Here is a 6,178-nt window from a genome sequence, read left to right as displayed (position 1 = left end):
ACCGAAATACAAGTGGTCAGCGGGGAAACAACTTTAATAATTCATATAGAGACATATCAGTTGTAGTTGCAGAAAAGAATAGTATTTGTAAAGCCAAAATGTTAATAAAATAAAATAAAATGTTACGAAAAGTGTTGATTGCACATATATCTTTTACCGCTGTAATAAATAATGGATGCATCGGAAAAGGCATCGGTGGTATTCGGAAAAGCACCAAGAAGAATCATATTTACGTTTTGTAACTTGCAGAAAACAATCGTGTTGTAAAGCCAAAATGTTACCAAGTTATACTTCGCTACTTAAAAAGTTCAGCAATTTTCCATACGCTTTGACTGGAACAATATTTTTGCTGCTATATTAACGAACGCAGGCATCGGGAAGGCATCAAGAAGAATGATATTTACGATATGTAACTTGTTGTATGACGAAAAAAAAGTATCTTGCCTTGTTTAAGGCATTAATCACAGTTGGCTTGCTTTTCACTTGGATTTTGCAATATCGACTTTCGATTCCAGAAAAATGCAAAGCTAAGCAACTCTACAAAAATTTTGTTCTCGATTTGTATATTTTTTGAGTCATGAATAAGTTTGTATACTCAGCCTAAGATAAGAAATTTAAAATTTCCATCAGCTGTAGTTCTTTTAGTGTTTATTATGTAAAATTCAATCGCCCCATTTCACGTGGAAAAAGGCAAGCAGGAAAACACTGAGCTTCGAGAAACAGCTGAGTCGAGGCTAATGCGTTTACCATGCTTAAATATTTATAATCAAGGCAACTCGTTCAGGAGATCTTTTTACAAAAGATCCAGACGTTAAAATAATTCTGTTTTCCGTTCGAAGTGTTTTTTTTTTCCTATTCAATTTAACAAATGCACTCGGGATGAAAACTTAACGTCCGAACCGAACGGCAGGTGAAATTTTAACAAGTTTAATAATACTTTTTACCACTGTTCCAGATAACAAAACAAAACTGTGTACAGGGATATTCAGTAATCGAGTTCTGAAGGAATTCAAACTGGAAGCTGACATGACAAAATTAGTTAAGAGTTCCAATAAGTTCAAATAATGTTGTGTGGGCGTCTCCGTGAAAGGTATATCCAGACGATTTGCATGGAAAAACTGGCCTCAGCTATCGCAACTAATTTTTTTAAATTGTATTTAAATCTAAACTGATGAGCAGCACTCTGCGAACAGTAGTTGTAAAACTTCTCTATTCTCCGACGCGTTTCGTCTAACTGTCGTAGCCTTCTTCGGGGAGTTTTACAAGTAATATATAACACTAAACGCCTGTATTTATAAGCCACGGTTAGCGGCTATACGGGGGCCAATGACCATAAAGGCTTGGCCAGACCTACGAACAGGAACAGGCGAAGTTGCGAAAAATTTTTAAATTTTTTGGGCAAAGGTGGGAGAATTCATTTGGGGACCACGGTTATAGTTTTCTTTTTTCGCCACGCACGTCACGCAGTAAGTTACAAAACGTAAATATGATTCTTCTTGATGCCCCTCCCGATGCCACCGATGCCCTTTCCAATGCTTCCTTTGTTTATTACAGCAGTAACAGATATTTGTGCAATCAACACTTTTAGGAAGTGTTCAAGAAAAGGACTTTTCTTAGGTACGTTGAAAACCTCGAAATGGACAACTCGCTAAAATGGGTTCTTTTCATCGAAGTAAGCGGTCAGATAACAAGTGATACACTTTGGGAGTAAGGTGAGGTATTTCTATTGAGAATTTGACGTAATTTTTTATTCCTTAAAGCGGTCGTAAATATTCCCAAACAAACTCTTATAATAGTCCGCCATGACTGTTATTGTGCAAGATGATAATCTCACAGCTGGAGCCTGGGCCGCCCGTATTTTTAGCCACAATGTTAATGTCTACTTTTTGATCTTTTGAATTAAGCTATGTCTATGTTCATGGTGCCTTAAGGCATTTTTGAACTGTCTGTGCATCTGTAGAGCAGTAATTACGTAGTATGTAGTACATTAGTACTATAGTTGCAGTCAAGTTTTATGTTTTGCACAAACCCAGCAGATAATGTGATGGAAGGGGTGAATTTCTGTTTATTGCTAGCTTTGTGGTTCCCACGCAGTGTTAATAGTGTACCAAACACATGCCCAAGTCTTGCCATAAATCACCATTAGATGTGATTTCTTAAGTATTAAACAACATTTTGAAAATTATTTACATGGAATGTTTTCTGAAGTTGCCAAAAAATGTTTTGAAGTTTTGATGTCAGTCAAATTCGAAAAAATCGTTTTCCATTGTTCTGTTCTTAAATAGGAATTATAAATGTGGAATGCATGTGGAATCAAGCCAATGGTTTAAAGGGATTATACTCTCCCAGCTTTACCTAAAGATCCTTCCAAGCATATATATTTTTTAAAGACTGTAATGCTTTGAGTCTGTCTTCATTCGTTAGAAATTTGGTAAGAATGTAACAAGGGCTTAACGGCAGAACAAGTAAAAGTAATATTGTAATTGTTTTATTTCTTCCCAGATGGTTGAGAACAATCTCAGTAATACTATTTCTCAACAAACAAGATTTGCTTAAAGAAAAGGTGCGGGCTGGCAAGTCCAAGATTGAGGACTATTTCCCGGACTTTGCGCGTTACAGAACTCCTCCTGATGGTAAGACGTACAGAAGAAAATCAACCTCATAATGGTGTAGCTCACTGTAGAGTCTCTGTGTCTTAGTGTTAGGAAATGGGAACACCTAATACGAACCCTGTGGTCCGATTCCTCATGGGGATCAGATTTTTTTTGTCAGAAGCTTGTGACGAGACGGAAAAAAAACCCTTTTCTCTAGAAAAAATGGAGTTCGGTTTTTGACGAGGGCTTTATATACTGTTCCTTTCAATGACTTGACGTTAACTGTGGAAGAGCTCAGAGGTTTAAAAAGGTCATGTTTTTGAGTCGCGATTGGTGCATTTCTACTTATTTTGCTTTGTGCTTAGTTACTATGTCATTAACAAGCACGTTAGTGTATTTTTTAGCCGTATCTGCTCTTTAAAATTTGATTATAAATTGAGCTACAAAGTATTCACTAACTTTTCGGAAATTTAAACATTCCCTGCTATCTGAATCGTGGCTGTTTTACGTCTTCAGTCAGTTCCTTTGGTTAATGGTCAGGAAATATGTTTGATTTGGTGTAGGTAGTGTATTGAGTGCAAGTGAAAGTGAAAGTGCATTAGTGCTCAGTGTGCACTGATTTGAGTCAGGCAATCTAACGTGAATCTATGATAGTTTTTTCTAGCTGATAAGTTGATGTGCGCCACAATGACCAACATAACAGTGTCAACGCGGTTAGGAAACTAATAGCAATTTATTCACCGGGTAGTTGCTACCCATCCTTCAGTTAACTGAAGTCAAGACGAATTTCCTCTTCCCTTGGTTATGCGGTCACTCAGATTTTATATTGTAGAAAGCTCTCTTCTTTGTGTCTGAATTTTAAAACAAAATGAAATGAGATGGGCACTAGCCTGTATCTTCTGTAGTATCTTCTCTAACAAAAGTCCATCGTCTCTTCACTTACCTTCTTTTTTTGTTTAGCCACGGCAGAGCCTGGGGATGAGGAATAGCTGACAAGAGCTAAATGTTTTATTCGTGATGAATTCCTTGTAAGTACTGCTTGGATTCTCATTTAAAGGGAGCCTCGTCGATGTCTTTATTTCCTAATTGTAGGACAGCCTTCAAAGTGATGTAAAAGATTGCACGAGTTTTCTCTTTTGGCATTATGATTACGTAACAATCACATTTAGCTCTCTACTTCTGATAGATATCAGCTTCTATCCGTACGAGGAATTAACCACTTGGGAAACAACTCCAATATTCCATTTTGGAAACTTCCTCTCCCCCCAACCCTCTACCCTCGCCGCGTGTCATATTACCTTGGGATTTCATGTAACAGTTCCCTTTTGTCTCATCTAGCGGATCAGCACAGCCAGCGGAAATGGTAAGCATTACTATTATTCACACTTTACATTCGCAGTAGACACGGAGAATATTCGACGGGTGTTCAACGACTGCCGCGACATAATCCAGTGGATGCATCTCCGCCAGTATGAGCTTCAGTGATGGGTTCCCTCTTCTCCTTCCCCAACTTTTCGTCCAGCTTTCTGAACAGCCCTGACCAAGGCTGCTTGCCATGTGCTGTGCTATTATACCACACAAACATTCGGCTGTTTTATTCCGATATGGGACGGGGAATGCAGCGGGGTGTCGGCTTCAATGTCTACTCCAAATATACCAGCGATTAAATTATATCAGAAACCAGCCTTTTAAAGTAGTGTACAAAAAAAATTTGATGCAGTGGAATAATGTAGCGCTTAGTTTTCTGTGGCTTTTTTTGTCTATCAGCTGTATCGTTCTGTGCCGAGAAAAGGAGAACTTCGTTTGGGGTGGGTGACGGGGGATTTAGCGCGTGGTGTCTGTCCACATAGCGTTCTTTGGTTCTTAGTCTTTGAAACTCGAAAACTTATCCTACAAGATGAATTTCTTATCGCACGTTCCTGGCCTAGATCTTGAAAAAAAACTCAACAGTGCGCAGGCAAAGAAAATGTATTTGTGAGATTGGTTACTCATGTCAGTGAAGACGAAGTTGTCTTCCTGGTGGTTACCATAGAAACGAAACGTGCCAGCGCTCTCGGTAGAAATTTGTCTTTCTTTTTTAAGACGCGTGAAAACTCTTAACAAGAATTTTCTTTCTTCATGGTACCTGGTGATCGAGTAAATTAAAATATTCCAAATTAAGTAGTTATTGGTCAATTCTGAGATAAATGTAACCCAGGCTTCGTACAGGGGGGGCCTGTTACACTCAACTGCAGTGTACCGGGGCATCTTGGATTTTCTTTGTTTGCAGACTCCTTATAATATTACTATCAAATCTGAATATTGTCCTTTTGAAGTGTGAATAAGTACATATAATAATTTAGATTTATATTATGAACATGGAGAAGGCTTTTTAACTCACCCGTATTGGAAGGAAACCATAGTGTAGGCAGCCTGGATTAAAACGTGATGTAATTGTAATATTTGCCTCTCCCCCCCCCCCCCCCCCACAGTTCTAAACTCCCCGATTTCCATGTTTCGTTGATTGAAAACAAAACTATTCAGTTGCTTCTAGTCGAAAGCAGAAGCGAAGAAAGTTCATAAAAAAGAAAAGTTATAAAGGCCTGGGGAGTTTTTTTAAAAAGGAACCTGTCTTAATTTGCTCCTTACTAAGATGCTGTACAGTAAATGTGTTGACTATTTCTTCTTGGTGTTTGTGTCCGTGAAAATGTAAGTAGCTTAGGTCATGTAGACCCAAGTAGATCATAGAGAAGCTCTGTCCCTTTTCCCTGCTAATCGTCGTTTTCTCTTTTCCTCTCCAAGAACTTGTTTTGTTCAGAAATCAGTTTGCAGAAATGTGCTGCAACCCTCAACATATTGAATATTGACCCGAAAGCGAAAAAAACAAAGAACACAAATCTTAATTTTTTTTCTGACATGCAGGATTGTGTGTTGTTGTGTCTTGTGTCGTCAGTACGCGTGTTTGTTTGTTTGTTGTTTATTTGTATGTATGATTTAGTCTGCCTTGGTAGATTTAGTGGCTATTCCAGAATGCGAACGAAAGAAAACTCTTGGATCTGCTTTGAAAAGTATGATCAAACTTCCCGAATCAGTGATCACGACAGTTGATATCAGAGTAACTATGTAGAGCTTTAAGCCGGAGCTGTCATATTAAGTTTTATGTCAAAATAAACTATTACTCAAAAGTTCGTGTCTCATCTTTGTGTCTCTGAAATAACAAGGGTTACACGTGGGTTGAAGACAGCGGTCTAACGTTGGGCATGGGTCAGGGGATTAATTCTTATTAACCGCGGGCCAATCTCCCGCGCAAAATTTCAAAAGAAAAGGAGAGAAACCGTTGTCTCGCAAAAGAAGCGAAAGATTAATGGAATGTTCGAAGAAATCTGTAGAAAGAAATAAAAGTGTACATGCGCAGACGATTGACAGCTGCGATGTTGAGTGGTAGGGATAATTAATGCAACTTTCAACTTGCTTAGAACGTCAACGAAGCACTGTTCTTGGTGGGAGGGTTAAGGCGCCGTATATCATTCTCTTTGTAACTTCACTTTATTCGCCGAGTGTCCAGCATAGACGATTGACGACTTCGTAAAAGGATTAACCTATTT

The sequence above is a fragment of the Pocillopora damicornis genome, chromosome 3, assembly GCF_964200805.1.
Source record: "Pocillopora damicornis chromosome 3, jaPocDami1.2, whole genome shotgun sequence".
NCBI classification, from domain to species: Eukaryota; Metazoa; Cnidaria; class Anthozoa; order Scleractinia; family Pocilloporidae; genus Pocillopora; species Pocillopora damicornis.
The sequence above is the reverse complement of the archived record's forward strand: the minus strand, read 5'-3'. Positions refer to the sequence as shown.